Genomic DNA, 22,085 nt, shown 5'->3' on the forward strand with positions numbered 1-22,085 from the left:
CGACTCGAAGACAACGCTGCAGCCTTTACTGTCAGCCCTGCGGCGTGGACCACACGAAGAACTGGCATTAGAGATTAGAGAACTAATCCATACCTTGCCTGAGAAAGAACACCACGTGACATTTCAGCGGCTTCCAAGTCAATGCGGCATCATAGGGAGGCGAACACGCCGATAGCGCTGCTCGGTCGGCTCTTCAAGGTGACGATGAGAAGCCGATACCATTATCAAAGACAGATGCCGCTAGATAACTTCGAATGCTCAGCCGTGATATCCCGTTCTTCTTGTGGAATGCAGGAAGTTTACAAAACAACCGGCTGCACAACGTAGACTTTTCTCTACGCGTTTGCATTCCAGCTAGACTCTGCCGTCGCGAAGCTACTCCGCTTTGTCGAATATGGCTAGGGGTGGCGTTCACCAAGTATTTTGCTTTCCGAATCGGATGGACCGACGACGCCTCATGTGATGACTGTGGTAACGAGGAGACTCTTCAACACCTTCTCTGTGACTGTACTCGCTACAATTTACAGAGACGATCGCTCGCAAACGCGATGGCGCGCTTTGACCGAAGACCTCTTACAGAGCAACTTATTTTAATATGCCGCAATCACAAGCCATCGCAGCAGATGGAGACGAGGGCACTGTTGCAGTTTTTAAGGGCAACAGAATTGGACAAGTAGCTGTAGCATGAACGGATGTTCATACTGCTGAAAGCGCTATTGTGCTGTGCGGTGATAGTATGCGGCGACACTGACCGACTGTGATTGCATGTCTATGCACCTTTCTTTCTTTATCTCTAATTTGTTATGACTTTACCTCCCCTTCCCCTCTTTCTCCAGCGTAGGATAACAAACCGGATCTTCTCCTCTGGTTCACCTCCCTGCCTTTCCCCATTCCTCTGTCGCTCTGCTTTTTATATGTGCTCTCTATTGCGACTATAATTTCGGAGCCATTACAATACACGACCGGTGACAGCTGCTCCTGCACAATACATTCTAACAAAGGACAGCGTCACTGAGATTTTCCCCTTGTCTTGCATATGTACAAAAATGTAAACAGGGTTCTTGAATGACAGAGAGAGAGAGAGCTGCAAATGAAAGAAAGGCAGGGAGGCTAACACAGTTTTATTAAAATATTGGTCCTCAACTTCTTCATTTCATGGCCTTTACATTTTTCATAGCAGCGGCATGCACTGCTTTGCTGGTTTGAAAGTGATACATTTGTAAAGTTCATGTGATAATAGCTTTATTTGTTAAGTATACACAAAACATAGAAGTATTGATATCAGTTATTTCTGGCACAATTTTTGAGACAAACGAGTACATTCTTTTATGAAAATTACACATTGCACATGTCTTGGTAGTGCATAGCGTTGAAGAATTCGTTTGCAGCATCTTTGGCTATGGCAACGCAGTTATTAGTAATGTTTAATGTATTCGATCCCTCGACGATTTCTATAAGGAATAGGCCGAGCGGCAAAGTGAGCCCCCCCCCCCCCCCCCCCCCACCGCGCACGAGATTTCTAGCTACGCCACTGCTTGAGGCCCCTTCTGATGCGAACTCGTGAAATGGCCCACTGAACCAGAAAGCCAGCCTGTGTAGCGTGTATCAGCGAAATGGCGCCTAAACCCCATAGGCTGCGACGTCGCGTCACGAGCGCGCCTCGACGGAGCAACGCGGGTGAACGGGACCACCTGCTGCCCCGTTAGCGCCCACGGTGTTGCGTAAGGGCCCAGGAATCGTGGCAACACCACTTCGCCCTCGCTCCCGCTCTCAGAATCCGGCGCGCTGTTCCAGAGCCAGCATCGCAGGCTGCTGCTGCTGCTTGTTCGCTCGGGCAACACGTACCGCTAGGGTACATTAGTCGCGGCACAAAACTGCGAGGATCGCTCAGCGCTGTTCAATTAGACATTAATGCTTTCGCACTCATAAACCATAAATGCTTAAGCGGCCTGGGATCTTTTTTTTTTGTTTTTGCTTCCTTTAGAATTCCCAAGCAGGAGACTGGGGACGGATGCTGTCATTTCGACAGATAATTTGCAGATGCAGACAAATTTCCCATGAATGGTGCTTTTTTTTTTTTTTGCTACTGGACATTTCTCTGGCGTGTTCAATACTAGTTTGGTGGTAAGATGCCCCCTATATTTTCTTGATGTGTCATCATCGCGTCATTAGGTTCGTTGTCTAGGCAACTGGCCGCATCACTTCCAGTGGCTCTTATTATGGAAACCAGTGACAGCGCTGTTCCGGACCAGACCATTTATTCTTTCTTCCTTATCAGTGTATCAACTCGCGCGCTTGTTCACTTGCTTGCTGTCGCTCCACGCCCCCCGACTTGGTGGCGTAGTGGCTTGGTGTTGCACTGCTAAGCCTAAGGGCGCGGAATAGAATCCCGGCCGCGGCTATTGCATTACGATGTGGGCGAAATGCAAATACGTCAGTGAACCATGCATTGGGGGCGTATCGTAATCGACGGACACTTTTTTGGAAGGCTGCAGTACAGAAATAACACCTACACAGATGCTGCAATGAGAAACAAAATAGCCCATCTGTATTAGCACATCTGCAACCCAAGATAATGGCTGTCACACATGTCAGCATCCCGGATGTGCAACTTTACAGGCAGATGTTAGCCATATGGGGAGCGGTCAACACAACTCGCATTGAGATGGGACGCATCGTACAACAGTGTGTATGTATGTATGTATGTATGCATGTATGCTTTATTTCTACAAAAACTAAATACAGCTTTGCGGGGGTAAAGTGGGAGAAAAAGCTGCTCGTAGCAGCTGGACCAGCCCCAAATACCCTTAATACGCCCATATTTATCGGTAGTTTACGGACGCGCACGAAGTTGTGGCCAAATTATTGGCGCGTAGTACAGATGATGATGTAGCCTACAAACCTATAAATCAATCTTAAGAAAATGGGCAAATGTTCAAATCCTATGGATATTGGGGTGTGCTTGCATGGACGGAGAAACGCAGACGTTCACGCAGTTACTGAAAAACTGGGTGTGCTTCATAAGACGTGCCGCACCTGTAGACCCCAGTTCCTCGACAAAGTTGACGATCCGAAACACCTACTCAGTAATGTGGACGGAATAATCTCCGAGCAGAGCGCTTATGCATATATTAGCACCAAAATGAAATCAGACAGCAAACTGACTCTTAGAAGCTATACCAGGTCACTGACGACGAGACCGGGCTTACCTGCGTGTGAGTAAACCCGGTTAAGTCTTTATTTACCTTTTGATCACTTCGGAACATATATTATGACTATATCGCACCTTACTTGTCATTTTCATAGTTCAGTACATGTATCATCATCATCATCCGCCTGTTTACGCCCACTGCATGGCAACGGCCTCTCCCATTCTTCCCCAACTACCCTGGTAATGTACTAATTGTGGCCATGTTGTCCCTGCAAACTTCTTAATCTCATCCGCCCACCTAACTTTCTGCGTCCTCTGCTACGCTTCCCTTCCCTTGGAATCCATTCCGTAACTCTTAATGACCATCGGTTATCTTTCCTCCTTATTACGTGTCCTGCCCATGCCCGTTTCTTTTTCTTGATTTCAATTAAGATATCATTAACTCGCGTTTGTTTCCTCGCCCAATCTGCTCTTTTCTTATCGCTTAACGTTACACGTATCATTCTTCTTTCCATAGCTCGTTGCGTCGTCCTCAATTTAACTAGAACCCTTTTCGTAAGCACTGGTAAGACACAGCTGTTATACACTTTTCTCTTGAGGGATAATGGCAACCTGCTGCTCATGATCTCAGAATGCCTTCTAAACGCACCCCAGCCCATTCTTATTCTTCTGATTATTTCAGTCTCATGATCCGGATCCGCAGTCACTGCCTGTCCTATGTAGATGTGTTCTAAGTGCAGCGGTGGCGTAGAGGAAGAACACCCGCCTCGCGTGCAAGAGGTCCGTGGTTTGAATCCCGGTGCTGCGCAAGTTTCCACCGGATTAAAAAAAATCCGCGTGTTGATAAAATTGCATAAGCAGGCCTGGAGTGTGGCCTGATTCCGGTGACCAGAACCAGTAACACACTCCCTCACCAGAGTAGGATTGGCCACCCTAGTGCAGTACTAGGCCCCAACCTCCTATGTGAACACAACAATCAGTACATGTACACTTCGCGCATATTTACTGGAATGGTTTTAGGTCCATTTATAGCCGTGTTTTATCCTGAACTTCTTGTACCACTGCTAACAAAGATAATTAGAGACAAGTTTAATGACAGATATCATCCCATCCCGAACTATTCTCTTCACACGAAAAAACAATTGTTAGAGCGATTTCAAGTAGGAACTGTGCCTCTATTCATTTTCGCTTGTCACTTATGTTCACATCAAAATTCTTTCGCGTTTTTTTTTCATTTTTATTCTTCTGTTCCAATTTGATTGCTGTATGGTGAATATTTTGTACCAACATTTATTCATGTCCGCGTGAGAGCTTTGACTCATTAAATATTTCCCCCTTCGAATTCAGAGCACCATTATGCTGAGAACAATATTGAACAGCCTTTTCACGCCTAACCACCCTACCAAAAGTTGAAACGTTGGACACACTTTGAAGGCGTATTGCAATGCATTAGCAAATCTACGCTGCAATATATTTAGCTTCGGCTAACATGGCATATTACTCAGTTTTTTTCTTTTCTTCCAGGTACACTGCTGGAACAAGGAACGTGGTTGCGACGCGGTTTTAGCTGTATCAGACCTCAACAAACATTTTTCGGGAAAATGTCGCCACCACTCTACGCCATGCCCTAGATGTTCAATGGTCGTACTACGCAGTGACGTGTGCGCCCATCTCCAGAGCAGATGCAAAGATTACGTGTTGCCGCTGATGTCTAGAATTCCAGAAGGGTCAGATAGTGACCAAAAGGCAATTATTAGAGCTCTGAAGGCAAGCTTAGACAAGCGAGTAGGTGAACTGAAAGACAGGTTGGACCAATTTATTAGTGATAACTTCCAATGTCATCATCTGAATGAGATTTCACATTGGATGAACTCAATGCAAGAAACACTGCTAGAGATATCAACAGGAAATAACCTACTGGAGAACATTGCGTTACGAACTGCAGCTAGCTTATCCGCCTCAGGAGCACTCCAGGAAGCTGTGGCTAGTCATGGTGAAAAACTGCGTGAGCATGCAGAAATTACAAGTAATTCGAATGAAGCACTGAGGAAAGTTCTAGAAGACACTAAGCGAACAGTCGTACTGAAAGCATATCCACCTAATACGTTGCAAGAGGAACTCCGGGAATGCTTGGTCGTTGACAGCGTAGTGCTCAAGAAAGCTTGCGAAGGTGCCAATACGTTGAAAGAAACATTTAGAAATGAGTTGCAGGATGCCACGAGAAAAATCTGCAGAAATTTGTCAGAAAGTGCTGCTGGGATTGGTGAATCACACGATGTTGCGCAGCAAGATGCGTCGAGGGCATTAAGTAAACAAAAAGAACTGGCCTTAGATACGATTAATGTTAAGCGATACGAGTTTTCTGTAAAAACATTCAAAGCAGTGAAAGAGAGTGCAGTTTCTATTGGCTACATTTATTGCCCTTGTGAAAAGCTTTATATTTCCGGCTATCACGTGTCACCCGGAGTTGAGCTTAGTAAAGAAGGAGATGATGTGCTACTACATGCTACTCTTCAGCTCCACAAAGGTGTGATGGACGAGTTTATTGAGTGGCTGTTTAGTCAGGACATTCTGCTGACCGTTATACATCAACGGGAAAATAAACAGCGCCAGATTGTGGCAGGAATTTCGGGTGAACTGAATTACTATGCAAGGCCTGAGCATTCAACTCACCAAAGCTTTCATTTGCGAGGAGCGTCCTCATTTGTCTTAGATGAATTGGAACGTGAAGGGTATGTCAATGACGACAGCCTTTGGTTCCGTTGGGAGCTTGTCTCGAAAGACTTAGCCAAACAAAAGTGATCGGCGCTTCATATTTTATTCAGTATTTGTACCGATAAATCTGCTGGGAATAAAGATTACTCTTCCACATACTTTCGTCCAAAGCGAGATAAAGCTTCCTGCTAAGCTCTAACAAATCTTCTTTTTATATTTTGACATACACCACTACGAATTAGAGATGATTAATGACTACAAGACAGCCCCGAGTGATCTCAGGTTCCTGTCCAAACAGGTCAATGAATAGATCACTAACGAGCAGATGCAAAGCACCATTGGTAAATACTTGTACCTTACACATATAGCAGAGCGGCTCCCGAACTGGGTACCGCGAACGGCCCTTCAAAACTCTGCGAGCAGCCAAAGCGAATCTGGCCCCATTACCGTTTGGTTGTTTCCATTGCGATAGCAATTATATGGACACTCCAGGAGCATGTATGTCGTAGGCGTCGTCGTGCGGTTGCGTATAAAGTCCAATGGCGATAAAACCGTTGCCGCGCGCCGTATACAATATGTGCGAGTCAAAGCATGTGAGGGTGATCCGGCAAACGCGGTGCAATCGAGGAACGCGGCCCGAATGCGTGCCCTCGCCTGTCGCACGCGAGGCAGGAGGGTCAGGCAGGGGAGAAGGGACGTTCTTCTCCGGCGGTTACTAGGGTGCCTCGATGTAATCCTCGACCGCCGCTCTGTACAGAGTGGAGAAAACCGTGGCGTCTACTACGGCATTGGCCAGGCGAATCGCGGCCGCCGTAGTAGACACCTTTGGCGGACGCTGTAGGGAGGCGTTGCCGGCGCTCGTGTGTCTTGAAAGCAATCTGCGACGTGGCCACAGTGGACGCCCGCGTGCATTTTAACGCGACAGCGTTAAGGAGCCCGTGCCGCAGAAAATCCGGCGTCCGGCGTCAAACGTCGCCTAGAAAAAAATAATTTCACACCAAATTCCGAATCACGCATACCAAACCATTTATCCACGAACAAAGTTGCTCATACCTTGTCTTTCATTCTGTACAAAGTTATTCCTCGCAATGTTGAGAACGGCCGTCCACAAATAGGTGTAATGAAAAAAAAAACTCCCACAGCTCATGTCCTTTATGTTACTTCTCCTCAGACTGAAATATAAAAGGCGAAACAATAACAGGAAATTGGCCCACGCAAGAGGCCGCAAAAAAGCCTCTCCTCACAGCATTCGCAACCAGCGTTTCCCGGTAAACGTTACGGTTACATAAGCTGCAGTTGCCGGGAAGCATGAAAAGCAGTAAGGGGTCATTAACGCTGTCGCGTTCCAGTCTTAATGGCGAAGCTGAGGCGTCCTCCAAATTTTTAACAATTGCTTGTGGGTAAAGCAAGGCGTGGAATCTCTCGAAGCGCCGGACGTTTCTGCGCAAGCGCAAGTAAGAGCGGTCGCGAGAGAGAAAATCTGGGGCCTTTGCTCCTTCAATATGTAACTCTGCTTAGGCACAATGGGGCAGAAGTTTCTTTGAGCGTGTTGCATGCGTTTGTCCCTAGGCTTGCCGGAATCGCGGACAGGGGTCGAGTTTACCCTCGGACGCTGGCTTCTTGCACGGTGAAACAGGTGAAGCAGCGGACACTGACGCCCTATTTGGTGATCACTGTGTGTGAAGGTGCGCCGAACAGACTTTCTGGCGCGTGCGGCGCTGATGCTGAGTCAGTCAGGCCGGATTTTAACTTTGTCGCGCATTACGGCACTCTACCTTTAAGAAAAATTACTTATTTTCCCGTAATGCGATAGGGCCGTAGTGGAGGCTGCACCTGCTCTTCTGGACTTTTCAGGAGCACATTTGAGTGGTCCCCTATGAGTGAAATAAACGCACAGCCCCTTAGCAACCACGCTTGAAGACATGCCGTGAGAATTATTGGCTTTGCGTCTCGTCCATGTTCGGTTATGTCAGCTTAGCTTAGCTTTAGGTTAGCTTAGGTTACGTCAGCGTAGCTTAAAGGGCGTTAGGGTGGCGCGGCGTATTCTCACAGCAGTTACGCCGTGCGGGTTATTGGCTTATGTTGGGCTACGTGAACGTTCGGTTAGGCTAAGATAGTTCAGAAGCCGTTAGGGTGGTGCATGGTATTCTTACAACGGTTACGTCGCGAGCATTATTGTCTTTATCTCGGCCTCGTTAGGTTAGGTTAAGTTAGCGTAAAACGCGCTAGGGGGCCGCGGCAGTATCCTTATTGTGGTTGCAGGGGCGTCGAGCGTCACTGGCGCCCTCTTAGCCACTCGCGTTCAACCGCGGTTGCTAAGGCGCTTTGCCTTCTAGATTTTCAATATATGCGAAGCGGCCTTTTCCACGCTCCTTGCTGCTCCCACGGAAGCATCTGTGATGTTTTCACCTGTTCCGCCGCGTCGGCAGCCAGCGTCTGAGCGTAAACAAACTCGACTCCAAACCGCAATGCCAGTATGCCTAAGGACAAACGCATACAACACGCGCTAAGAAACTTCTCCGTAGTGCCTAGGCAGTCATATATTCAAGGAGCGAAAGCCGCCACATTTTCTCTCTCGCACCCGCTCTTACTAGCGCATGTGCGCAAACGTCTGGCGCCTCCGAAAGTGCCACTCCCCGCTGTACTTACTAGCAATTGTAAGGTTGTCGCACGCGCGGGCATCATATTGACACGTGTACTTTATCGGGCAACTATGTTTCGCCGCCTAACAAATGTAATCGCACAGCGTGGGACGCGCCTGCATGTACCCGAAGTTTCTGGAAAGTTATCGATGCTTCTATCCGCTGTCTGTTGTCGGCGAACCATATGTCATCTGATTACATCACCCGACGCGAATGGTGTAGAACTTTGTGGAAGGCACGTGGGTCCGAACAATTAGTCTGGAACATTCGACGACTGCTCTATAAAAGCCGACGCGCTTGACCCGCTGATCAGATTTCAGACGATCGCCGACGGTGTTAGCCGCTATCGTTGTGCTATAAGTGTAGCCTGTTTTTGTGGGCACAGGTTCGCCCAATAAAAGCTAGTTTTGTATTCCACCGTATTGCTGTCTTCACCGTCACTACCACGTGACATCTGGTGAAGGTGCTTGTGCGTTCACGTACCGAACGCCCCCGCAAAGCCGCGATCCAAGCCCGAAGCCCGAGGACAGAACCAACATCGCCCAAGACCAGCGTGCTAGCCGCAGACTACAAGGACTGCCCCCAGAGAACGGACTTCTACCTGAGACGTCAAAGAAGATCGTGGTCAAGACAACCCCATTGGCTGCCCCAGCATCCCCCGTTATCCTACAACAACCTCGGGACCCACCATCCTTCTATGGAGCAGCTACTGAAGACCGGGAATCATGGCTGGAGACCTACGAACGAATCGCGACACTCAACAACTGGGACTCCGACGACAAGCTGCGGCATGTCTACTTCGCCTTAGAAGACGCCGCCAGAACGTGGTTTGAGAACAGGGAGTCGACCTTGACAACGTGGGACCTGTTCCGTAGCGGCTTCCTGCGCACCTTTACAAGCGTCGTGCGCAAGGAAAGGGCCGAAGCTATGCTGGACGCCCGAGTGCAGCTACCAAACGAGAACGTAGCCATCTTTACGGAGGAAATGAGCCGTTTGTTCCGCCACGCCGACCCGGATATGGCCGAGGAGAAGAAAGTCCTCCTACTGATGCGTGGTGTAAAGGAGGAACTTTTCCCCGGAATGGTAAGAAGCCCACAGAAAACCGTCGAAGAGTTTCTTCGTGAGGCGACGATCATTGAGAAGACACTCGAGATCCGAAACCGGCAATTCGATCGTCGCACGAACTTTACAAACGACGCCGGGATTCAATCACTGGCTACCGACGATCTACGCGAGACTATCAGAGCGGTCGTACTGGAGGAGCTGCAGAAGTTCTACCCAAGGACGCAGTCCCACGTGGATCCAATCGCTGAAATCATCACAGAGGTTCAGCGATCGCTTGGACTCCCTGAGGTGCAACCACGATCACCGCAACCTATGCCGGAAGCGATGACCTACGCCGCCGTCGCCTGCCGTCAACGTCCTCCTCCGCGACAACGCCAGGTCCCTGTAACGCCGCAATTCCGTCGTCCACCGCCGCCGCCGCCGCCGCCAGCACGCCCACCCGTCGCCCAGCGCAGCTACGCGAGGAAGACGGACATTTGGCGAGCCCCTGACCACCGCCCGCACTGCCACCACTGCGGCGAAGCCGGCCAGGTGTACCGCCGATGCCCATACCGCGACCTGGGATTGCGAGGATTCGCCGTCGATGCACCGCGCCCTCGGGAAGGTGAACGCCCTCGTGACATCGCCGACTACCTCGCCGCTACTCAGTGGAGCCGTCGACGACCGTCCCGTTCGCCGGCACCAGGCCGCTATCTGTCGCCGAAGCGCCGACCATACACTGGCCCAGCCCGGGGCCGCTCAGCGAGCCCATATCCGGAAAACTAAAAGCATCAACCGATGGATGTGCGGTTGCTGTTCGTCGAACTGACGAAGACCCTCCGTCGCCGACGAAGACGACGAAGAGACCATCTCGACGACGTAATAACGACACGCCGCCATCCCGACGAAGTCAGGAAGCCAAGACTACACCGATGAAAGACGACTTGTTGACGCAACGTTCCAGCTTCAGTTCAACACGACGCAGCAGTGATCCGACGCCAAGACCTAATTGCAATGCCAGACAAAGAACCACCGACCTCGACGGGCTTCTCGACGGCCACGCAGTCACCGCTTTAGTGGACACAGGAGCCGATTACTCCGTCATGAGTGGACCCATCGCCGCGCCGTTGAAGAAAGTTAAAACTGCATGGGAAGGCCCTCAAATTCGGACCGCTGGCTGGCACCTCATCTGCCGACTGGAATCTGCACGGCAAGAATAACCATTCATGACCGGACTTACCCTGCCACCTTCGTTATCCTCCAACAGTGTTCACGAGACGTCATTCTGGTATGGACTTCCTGGACCAACACGGCGCAATCATCGGCCTGAAGTCGAAGTCAATAACGCTGTCGGAAGATAAAGCGATGCCGCCGGAGAGCCCGCGTAGTCACCACGCCTTGAGAGTGCTCGAAGATCAATGAGCATCCCGCCTCGCTCCAGCATTGTTATTTCGGTCGGCACCGGAACACCCGCTGACGTAGAAGGCGTCATCGAAGGCGACCAACGTCTACTGCTAGACCGTGAAATTTGCGTCGCAAGAGGGATCGCTCGACTGCATCGAGGGAAAACTGAAGTGTTGCTGACAAACTTCAGCCAGGAGTTCAAGCACATCAACAAGGGCACGACGATCGCATACATCGAGGAAATTCTGGAAACCAGTAACGCGTTGCTCCTCTCGGCTTCCGCCGCATCTACCCCGACGACCATGGTTCCCGAACCAGACTACGACATTAATCCAAGTCTCCCCGTGGCTAAGCAACAGCAGCTGAGAAGTCTGCTCCGACGATACAAAGGCTGCTTTTCGACGTCATCGAGGATTCGACAAACACCAGTCGCCAAGCATCGCATAATCACCGAGGAGTGCGCTCGACCACTCCGCCAGAGCCCTTACCGAGTTTCGCCGCTAGAACGTGAAGCTATAAGAGAACAAGTCGACAAAATGCTGCGCGACGACATCATCCAGCCGTCGAAAAGCCCGTGGGCATCCCCTATTGTCCTGGTGAAGAAAAATTACGGAACCCTACGTTTCTGCGTCGATTATCATCGTCTGAACAAGATCACGAAGAAGGACGTACACGCCATCCCACGGATAGACGACGCATTGGATCGGCTCTGCAACGCTAAATACTTCTCGTCGATGGACCTCAAGTCTGGCTATTGGCAAATAGAAGTCGACGAAAGAGATCGCGAAAAGACCGCCTTCATCACCCCAGACGGCCTCTACCAGTTCAAGGTTATGCCATTTGGACTGTGCTCGGCGCCTGCAACTTTCCAACGCCTGATGGACACGGTTTTAGCAGGATTAAAGTGGCAGACCTGTCTCGTTTACTTGGATGACGTCGTTGTCTTCGCCGGAAATTTCGATGATCACCTTAGGCGGCTTGCAACAGTACTAGAGGCCATCAAGTCATCAGGGCTTACTCTGAAGCCAGAAAAGTGCCGATTCCCTTACGATGAGCTTCTGTTCCTAGGCCACGTCATCAGCAAGTCTGGAGTCCGCCCCGACCCGCAGAAGACAGCTGCCATGGCAAAGTTCCCGCGGCCCATCGACAAGAAGGCAGTGCGTAGATTCCTTGGCATGTGTGCTTACTACAGGCGATTTGTCAAGGACTTTTCACGCATCGCTGAGCCGCTCACAAAGCTAACTAAATATGACGTCGAGTTCAAGTGGGAAACGCCGCAGGCCGACGCACTTCAAGAACTCATTTGAACGCATTTGAAGAACTCAAACGACGCATGCAGTCGCCGCCCGTACTTGCGCACTTCGACGAGCACGCCGATACCGAAATACACACTGACGCCAGTAGCCTAGGCTTCGGTGCCGTCCTAGTCCAGAGAAAAGATGGACATGAAAACGTGATAGCTTACGCTAGCCGGTCGTTGTCAAAAGCGGAAGGCAATTCTACAAACGAGAAGGAATGCCTCGCCATCGTTTGGGCTTCAGCGAAATTTCGCCCTTACCTCTATGGCAGGCCATTCAAAGTGGTCAGCGACCATCACGCGTTGTGTTGGCTAGCTAAGTTAAAGGACCCTTCAGGACAACTGGCACGGTGGAGCCTCAGACTACAAGAATACGACATCACTGTAACATACAAGTCCGGACTAAAACACTCAGATGCCGATTGCCTATCACGCGCCCCCACTGACCCGCCGCCGCAAGATGACGAGGATGACGACGCCTTCCTTGGCATAATAAGCGCGGAAGACTTCGCCGAACAACAACGACGTGACCCGGAGCTAAATTCCCTAGTCGAGTATTTCGAAGGGCACACCGACGTTGTCCCTAGGGCATTTAAGCGTGGATTATCTTCGTTCACGCTTCAAAACAACCTACTCGTGAAGAACTTCTCGCCAGTCCGCGCCAACTACCTTCTTGTTCTTCCGTCGGCGCTGCGTTCAGAAGTACTGCACGCCCTACATGACGATCCGACCGCTGGGCACCTCGGTTTCTCCCGGACGCTATCGAGGATACAGGAAAGGTATTACTGACCGCACCTAACCGGCGATGTCGCCCGTTACGTCAAGACATGCAGAGACTGTCAGCGACGCAAGACACCACCGACAAGGCCAGCGGGATCACTACAGCCGATCAAGCCTCCTTACCGACCTTTTCAGCAGATCGGGATGGACTTGTTAGGACCGTTTCCGACATCAACATCCGGAAATAAGTGGATCGTCGTGGCGACGGACTATCTCACCCGCTTCGCTGAAACTAAAGCTCTACCGAAAGGCAGCGCAGCCGAAGTGGCGAAATTTTTCGTCGAGACCATCCTGCTGCGACATGGTGCTCCAGAAGTCCTCATCACCGACAGAGGAACGGCTTTTACAGCAGCGCTCACGCAAGCCATTCTGCAATACAGCCAGACAAGTCACAGGAGGACAACTGCCTACCATCCGCAGACGAATGGTCTCACGGAGCGCCTGGACAAGACCCTCGCCGACGTGCTAGCAATGTACGTTGACGTCGAGCACAAGACGTGGGATGCGGTCCTGCCGTACGTAACATTGGCTTACAACACGGCAGTGCAAGAAACAACACAGATCACGCCATTTAAGCTAGTTTACGGCAGGAGCCCGACGACGACGCTCGACGCCATGCTGCCGCATGTCACTGACGAGGAAAATCTTGACGTCGCTACCTACCTCCAGCGCGCCAAAGAAGCCCGACAGCTCGCCCGCCTGCGAATCAAGAACCAGCAGAGGACCGACAGCCGACACTACAACCTCCGACGACGCTTCGTCGAGTACCAGCCCGGTGACCGTGTTTGGGTTTGGACCCTTATACGCCGACGAGGACTGAGCGAGAAGCTTTTGCGTCGCTATTTCGGACCGTACAAGATCATCCGACGTATTGGCGCACGTGACTATGAGGTCGTGCCAGACGGCATTTCGCAATTACAGCGGCGCCGCTCACGACCTGAAATAGTCCACGTTGTGCGACTCAAGCCGTACTACCAGCGTTAATGAACTTCAGGGCTATGCGTAACTGACTTTGTTTCTTTTTGTTGTTTTGTTACTTATGTTTAACAAGTGTCCTTTTGTGTTTCGCTCTCTTATATTTGTAGCATCGTGACGATGCTTTTAAGAGGGGGGCATTGACACGTGTACTTATCTTTATCGGGCAACCACGTTTCGCCGCCTAACAAATGTAATCGCACAGCATGGGACACGCCTGCATGTACCCGAAGTTTCTGAAAAGTTACCGATGCTTCCATCCGCTGTCCGTTGTCGCCGAACCTTATTATCTGATTTCATCACCTGACGCAAATGGTGTAGAACTTTGTGGAAGGCACGCTGGTCCGAACGATTAGTCTGGAACATTCGACGACTGCTCTATAAAAGCCGACGCGCTTGACCCGCTGATCAGATTTCCGACGATCGCCGACGGTGTTCGCCGCTATTGTTGTGCTATAGGTGTAGCCTGTTTTTGTGGGCACAGGTTCGCCCAATAAAAGCTAGTTTTGTATTCCACCGTATTTCTGTTTTCAACACCGTCACTACCACGTGATAATATTCAAAGCGATCTGCGATGTCTACAGAGTACGTGTAGTGTCGGTGGCTTTGTATGCGCTGTGCTTTCGACGTTTTGTTCGCGCTGAAGCGAGAGATGCCTGAAGGTCACTTCACTTGCTGCTGCCGCGATGCCTCGCTCCAAAATTTTGACAGCGAGTTTCCGCGCTCATCGAGCGAGATGTGTTGATGCTTACCTATGCGCGCGTGTCACCGTGCTGGTTAAATTAGTTAGAACACGCTGGCGGGCTTGTTCGCTTGAATCCATGATAGAATGTGTAAGCGCGACTGAACGAGGACGCAGAAAGAAGCAGACACACAAAAAGAGCGCTGTCTATGTCTGTCTGTTTCTTCCTACGTCCTTGTTCGGTCCCGCTTACAAATTTTATTATTGTTCATTTAATGAGTAAGCGAATGTTTACAAGCTTATATGGCGGCTAAATGTACTATCCTAACTTCGTACAGCTATCCACTAATTCATTAGCGCAATCGGTGCTTCGACTTTCGGGCGAAACTTCGAATTTTTTTTACATTAGAATATAAACTTTATGATGCATAGCACCACATTCACGAGTCGGCAGTCTGCACCAGAAATAATAAAGAGGTACCGGCGTTCAAGACACATTATTCTGTGATTCGCGGCACCACATTGTCCATGCTGCACGAGTTTCATTTGTGCTCGCAGGGCGGTTTGAACGAGAATGGCATTACATGTCCTGAGAGGTGAAAACTTCAGAATAGAGTGGATGGTCGTCGGCGCATGAGCGTACTTTCCTGACGGGGGGGGGGGAGGGGGGAGGGGGGCACTGCGCTCCACTGAACAGAAGTGGAGGGGCAAAGTATGAAATTCGCCCACCCCCCACACCCTTTCGAGAGCGGCCGCATTCTGCTTGCAAATCGGGAAATAAAAAATACAGTCGAGGCCAAATTTTCTTACCGAATGCGTTCTCCACGTATGTGATATTTTTCTTCATTGCGTATCCCCTGTTTGGGCAGCGAGAATTGTCTTTTGTGCTTCGCCGCTAACGGCTGTAGCAGATGACCAACGGGGCAGCGTATACGGCGTGCGCCATGAACGCTGGTATTGCGGAGAAGGGTGCCACTGGCCAGTTCCCGTTACAATATGTTTGACGTTGCGCTTTTAGTATTATGAACAGTCTTTCGGGACAGCCTAATCATATTTGTAAACACAAAATAAGCTTGCTGCATTTAACCGAATGACGAGGGGGAGTGGCGAATAAATTATGATAATCGGGCGCGACATTCCGGCATGAAATTGTTGGACTCCAATATAGCGTAAATATTGTGTGTGTGCGTATATATATATATATATATATATATATATATATATCTTGGTAGCAGTGGCGGCGATTCGAACAGTCGCTTACAACGTACTTTGCCTACTTACAGCACTTCTGCCTCATCCGAAGGTTTCTACCGAAGCCTGCACAGCTGCGTCGGAGCCCCTCTGCTGACAAAGCAGTCTGCATCAGTCACCGTCTCTGCCGGTTATCTGCGCCTGCGCCTTGGTCTCCTGCACCAGCGCCCTGACCGGCTTCTTGGCTGTATAAAAGGCGCTCCCCTGCTCGGTCCCTCTTCTTGGCAGCAGTGGCGGCGATTCGAACAGTCGCTTACAACGTACTTTGCCTACTTACAGCACTTCTGCCTCATCCGAAGGTTTCTACCGAAGCCTGCACAGCTGCGTCGGAGCCCCTCTGCTGACAAAGCAGTCTGCATCAGTCACCGTCTCTGCCGGTTATCTGAGCCTGCGCCTTGGTCTCCTGCACCAGCGCCCTGACCGGCTTCTTGGCTGTATAAAAGGCGCTCCCCTGCTCGGTCCCTCTTCTTGGCAGCAGTGGCGGCGATTCGAACAGTCGCTTACAACGTACTTTGTCTACTTACAGGTTAGCTTACAGCACTCTTGTTCCGTCCGAATTGTTACGCTTTATTGCTACCACTGCTGCCAATTTGATATTGACTCTGACATTGCGCTGTCTGCTTTGTCGACATTTTCTGCTTGTACCAGGTATCTAGTGTGTTTTTGCTATGCCTAATGAAATTGAAAAAGTTCGAGACGAGCTGAGGAAAGAATTTCGAAAGGAGATTGCTGCTATGCGTAACTCACTAGAACGCGACTTACGCAACGACTCGAGAGAACTAACTAAATCTGTTGAGCACTGCAGTGAACAGCTTGATGACTTGCTTGCTAAGGTTTCATCCTTACAAGCGGAAAATAAGGCACTAAAGTCTGAGAACGCTGCAATGCCATCCGAGTGCGAGCAACTGAAGACGCGATGTTCTGACCTTGAACAAAGGTTGACAGGTGTGGAACAGTATTCCCGGAATAAAAACATTGAAATTAAGGGACTTCCAGGAAAGGGAAATGAAAGCCTTCCGAACATGTTGCAAAAAATGGGCGAAATGATCGATGAGCCGATACTGGAAAGTGATATAGACGTTTGCCACCGGGTTCAAACGAAGAACAAGAGAAATACAAATGTAATTGTGCAATTCAAAACTCGAGCAAAGCGTGACACTGTGCTAGCGAAAGCGAAGAAGACCAATCTCGCAGCAGAAAACCTTGGCTATAGCGGTTCAGATTGTGTGTACGTTAACGAACACTTGTGTCCACTGCTGAAAAAATTGCTGGGAATGGCAATTGCACGAAAAAGGGAGCAGAAGTGGAAATTTGTGTGGACGCAAAATGGGCACATTCTGGCCAGGAAAAATGAGTCGTCGGCGATTGTGCGCATCACTTGCGTACAAGACCTAGATAAGATAGCGTAGATGCAAAGTATTTTTTTTTCTAACAACTGACTGACAAACTGCACTTTAACATGTGCTCAACCGTGTCGCCTTCTGACCTTTGTGCTACGTTTACTCAGAAAAACAAAGCTCTGTCCTTTTTTCATGTTAATGCGCAATCCTTGTGCAATAAAGGTGATGAGCTAGAAGCATTTTTCTGTACACTGAGCTTCCGTTTCAACGTAATAATGATTACTGAAACCTTGTATCAAAGCAGTAGCGATGTTATGCACCTACCCGGCTACAATACATATGTGCAGAATCGTACTGATAAACGAGGTGGTGGCGTCATGATAGCAACCGAAAAGACGTTCAAATGCGATATTCTTGTCGACTTCACTATAACCCACGAGGACTACAAAATTCTGTCATTACAAAGCGGAAGAAACGTGTTTTCTGTTATATACAGACCACCCAGAAGTAGCGTTTCGAATTTTGGTCGCTTTCTTGATGAATATCTGCAGTGGATCACGGAAAACAACCTTAATCTAGTTCTGGGTGGTGATTTTAATATTGATTTCTTATCTTCTTCTGCGCGTAAATATGAAGTCGACTGCATATTACACAGCAATGGATTCGCTAATCTCATAAATAAACCGACACGGCTAGAGACAGCGACGGCAATTGATGTCTTTATTACTAACTGTCGAGTTGACTGTCTTCACTCAGGAGTCATTAATGTCCAAATAAGTGATCATCTGCCCATATTCTTGTTTGTAGATTCTTTAACTCCTCAAAAACAACGCATGTTTCCTGCGGTACTATACCGGCGCATAAACCAAAACACAATGAATTCTTTTCGGTCAGCACTTGCAGGTGTGAACTGGAGTACTGTGCTCCGTGAAAGCGATCCAGAGGACGCTTATAATGCCTTCATTACCACATTTAAGTCTGTTTATGCGCAAAGTTTTCCACTTGAGACGCTTAAGAAACCTCGTAAGGCTCGTAAACCCTTGGTAAGCGCCGAATGTCTGCATATGATAAAACAAAAAAAACGATCTTTATAACCGCTTCATCAAAAGCAGATCACAGGATGACCTGGCGCGTTTTAAGACTGATAGAAACAAAGTGACGTCTTTTCTACGCCGAGCAAAACAAGAGTATATGGAAAAGTTATTCAACCCAGACGTGTTAAAAAGGAGTGACCTTGTATGGAAAACAATACCTGAAATTTTGAATCGAGGTGCACATTCCAGCGGCATGCTTGAAGTCTTAGTAGACAACGTACCACTGGGTGGAAAATTATTAGCCGAAAAATTTAATGATTTTTTCGTGTCTTTCGCAGATAGCAATAGTGCCCCCCCGAATGTCAAATGCCTTGACTTGCGAGTTCCTTCCACTGCATTCTTGATGCCAACGCACACCAGCGAAATCGAAGCTTGCCTCTTGACCCTCCGCAACAGTAGCTCACGGGACATAGATGACCTTAAGATTCAGCCAGTAAAATATGTAGCCGATATAGTAAGCCCAGTCCTAGAACATATTTTTAATTGTTGCCTCGAACATGCAGTGTTCCCTAAACCCCCGCAGGGGCGTCTGCGTAAGCAGGCGTTTGGTGTGTTGCGACACCACGTACCCGAGCACACGAGGGTTGGACCCTCCCGCGTGTAGCCGTGCGCGGCTTAGCCGTGTCTGGGGAAAGGGGGATCCTGGAGGTTGAGCCGAAGCTGGGTGTTTGGACCTTTCAGGCCCCCCGGCGGAGGCAACACACCTCTTTGGCCTCTGCTTCACATAGACGGCACCTCCAGACTGACCCACCTGGAGGAAATCTGCAGTCGCCTTTTCCTGTCCTCCTCTGCAATCTTCGTCTTTCTCTCCCACTTTCCCATCTTTCCTGTCTTCTCTTCACTTCTTATTACTTCCGTATTTCCTGGCGGCAAGGGTTAACCGTGTGTGATATATTCAACCTTGGGTATATACATTAGGTTATAGTGGCGCTGTATAGCTGGCGTCTGCAGGTTTCTTGGAACCTGTAGCGTCCCCTTGTTGGGCTCCGTGGTGGGTGGCTACCACCGCCGCCGAATTTTGAAACCATCCAATGGCAGAAGCGTTCCCGCGACTTTCAGATCGGCCTCTGAAAAGAGGTCGCACCGAAGCAGCATTCCAGTTCTTTGTAAAACCAAGCGAAGACACATTTCCGAAATACCACGTTCTTCATAGTGAAGGCAACACCACCGTTAGAAAACTGTCACCATTCACAGTATCGAAATGCCTAGCGAACACAATTGGATCGGGTTATAAGGCCTCAAAGATGGCTAGCGGAGACCTCCTCCTTGAACTGACCAAGAAAAGTCAACTAGAAAAGCTCGCCGAACTCACCAATATCGGTGACATCAAAGTAACAATCTCTCCACACCGCTCACTCAACACTAGCAGGGGACTTATATCTGAAGAAGACTTCTTGAACCTCAGCGACGAAGAGCTACTCGAAGGATTTCAAGAGCAAAACGTAATTAAGGTTCAGAGAATAACACTACGACGAAATGACCAACAGATCCCGACGAAACATGTGATTTTGACATTTGGTAGTAGCACTGTCCCTAGTTCACTCGACGCTGGATATCTGAAAATCAACGTCAGACCGTACATACCCAACCCAAGGCGGTGTTTCAAGTGCCAGAGGTTCGGGCATGCATCTCAATCATGCAGAGGAAAGGAAACATGCGCGAAGTGTAGTGCCAACGACCATCCATCCGACAACTGTAATGCTCCCGCACAATGTGTCAATTGCAAGGGCGATCATCCTGCTTACTCGCGGAGCTGCCCTTGCTGGAAAAGAGAAAAAGAAATAATTGCACTCACAGTAAAGGAAAAGATTTCATTCTACGAAGCGAGGAAAAGACTAGGACACTTACCTCAAACAAGCTATGCCAGTGTGACGCGGCAGGGGGCAGCGACACACCGGCCTCAGGAATCTACAGGGTCCACGTCCGGTACCCCTGTAGAGACCCCAACCGCCCCCTTGGTGGCTGCAGCCATTGCTGCTCCATCAGCAACGAAGACGGCCCAGCAGACCACAGTGCCGCAGGGCCCTAAGTTGAACCGCACTCCACGGCCCGAGACGCGTGTCTCGGCGCCTGGCTCTCGATCGTCCAGCGCCTCGGGAAAGGCGATGGATGTCGATCCGAAAACCCCTGCGTCATTGACGCCAAAAGACCCGCGTTCCTTGGAGCGCTTAGAGAAGGATAAGCATATTATACCTTCGCTAAGAAAAGGAAAGGTAACCTGAACGGTTACCGCCTTTCGTAAGAGTAATCAGCTTTTAAATACATGTCACCTACAACACGTAAGCTCACACAAACAAGTTTCTTTTTTTCAATCCCAATAACATGGCTTTCATCATTCATTGGAATTGCAGAGGCCTAATTCACAATCTAGGTGACATCAAGGACATTTTAAATAAGTTATCACCAGTGGCATTCTGCCTTCAAGAAACGAACCTAGGACCAAAGCATACAAATTTTCTTACAGGCTTTACAATCATAAGAAAGGACCGCGAGCACTCCAGTCGTCTATCAGGAGGTGTCGGTATTGTCGTTCAAGGCGGCATTCCTACACGGAACGTTTCACTAAATACTGCCTTTGAGGCAGTAGCTGCCACCGTTTTAACTTTTAAGACTGTCACCATCTGTTCGTTATACATCCCTCCCCATACCCATTTCACGACTCGAGATTTAGAAAATTTAATTGACCAGCTGCCGGAGCCTTTTGTTTTAGTTGGAGATTTCAATGCTCACTGTACTCTTTGGGGTAGCGATAAGAATGACCAAAGAGGACAACTTATAGAAGATTTTATTTTGACTAATAACATCTGTCTTTTAAATTCAGGTGCGCCAACTCATTTCTCAACGAGCTCACATAATTTTAGCTGCATTGATTTAGCGTTTTGCTCTCCGGATATATTTAGCGATCTTAAATGGGACGTACTGGAGAATCCATATGGCAGTGATCATATACCTGCTTTAATCCACCTTCCATCAACACTACCCATTATAGCTCATAAACCACGCCGCTGGAAGTTACAAATGGCCGACTGGACTGTTTTTACAGAAAGTGCCAGGCTGGAGGAACTTAACTTAACAGACCTAAGCATTGAGGAAATTAATGAAAAGTTTACCAATTGCATAATTTCTGCAGCTGAAAAGGCCATTCCGCAGTCTTCTGGCGTGGTTCGGAAAAACCTGAATCCTTGGTGGACACGTGAATGCACCGTAGCAAAAAAGCAGCAGAACAAGGCCTGGGGAATTTTACGCAGATACCCAACACAAAACAATTTTCTCAATTTCAAATAAGCCAGAGCGAAAGCCCGATTTATTCGGAGACAGGCGGAAAAATTGTCTTGGCGAAAATATGTATCTACAATTAATAGCACCGTCACATCCAAAAGGATGTGGGACCAGGTCAGGAAGTTTAAGGGGGACTACTCATCATACACGATACCCATACTCACACCTTCAGGCACTCAGACAACACTACAAGAACAAGCGAATATACTTGGGGAACATTTCTATAACGTCTCTAGCTCGGCTAATTATACAAACAGGTTCTTAAAATACAAACTGTCGGCAGAAAAAGAGAAACTCCCAACTACTTGTATGTCAAGGGACGAATACAACGCTCCATTTACGTTACAAGAGCTTAACAGGGTTCTCTGTACTGGCAAGAAAACTGCAGTAGGTCCGGACCGGATCCATTATTCTATGCTCGCACACCTGTC

The sequence above is a fragment of the Dermacentor variabilis genome, chromosome 11 (genome assembly GCF_050947875.1).
Source record: "Dermacentor variabilis isolate Ectoservices chromosome 11, ASM5094787v1, whole genome shotgun sequence".
Lineage (NCBI taxonomy): Eukaryota > Metazoa > Arthropoda > Arachnida > Ixodida > Ixodidae > Dermacentor > Dermacentor variabilis.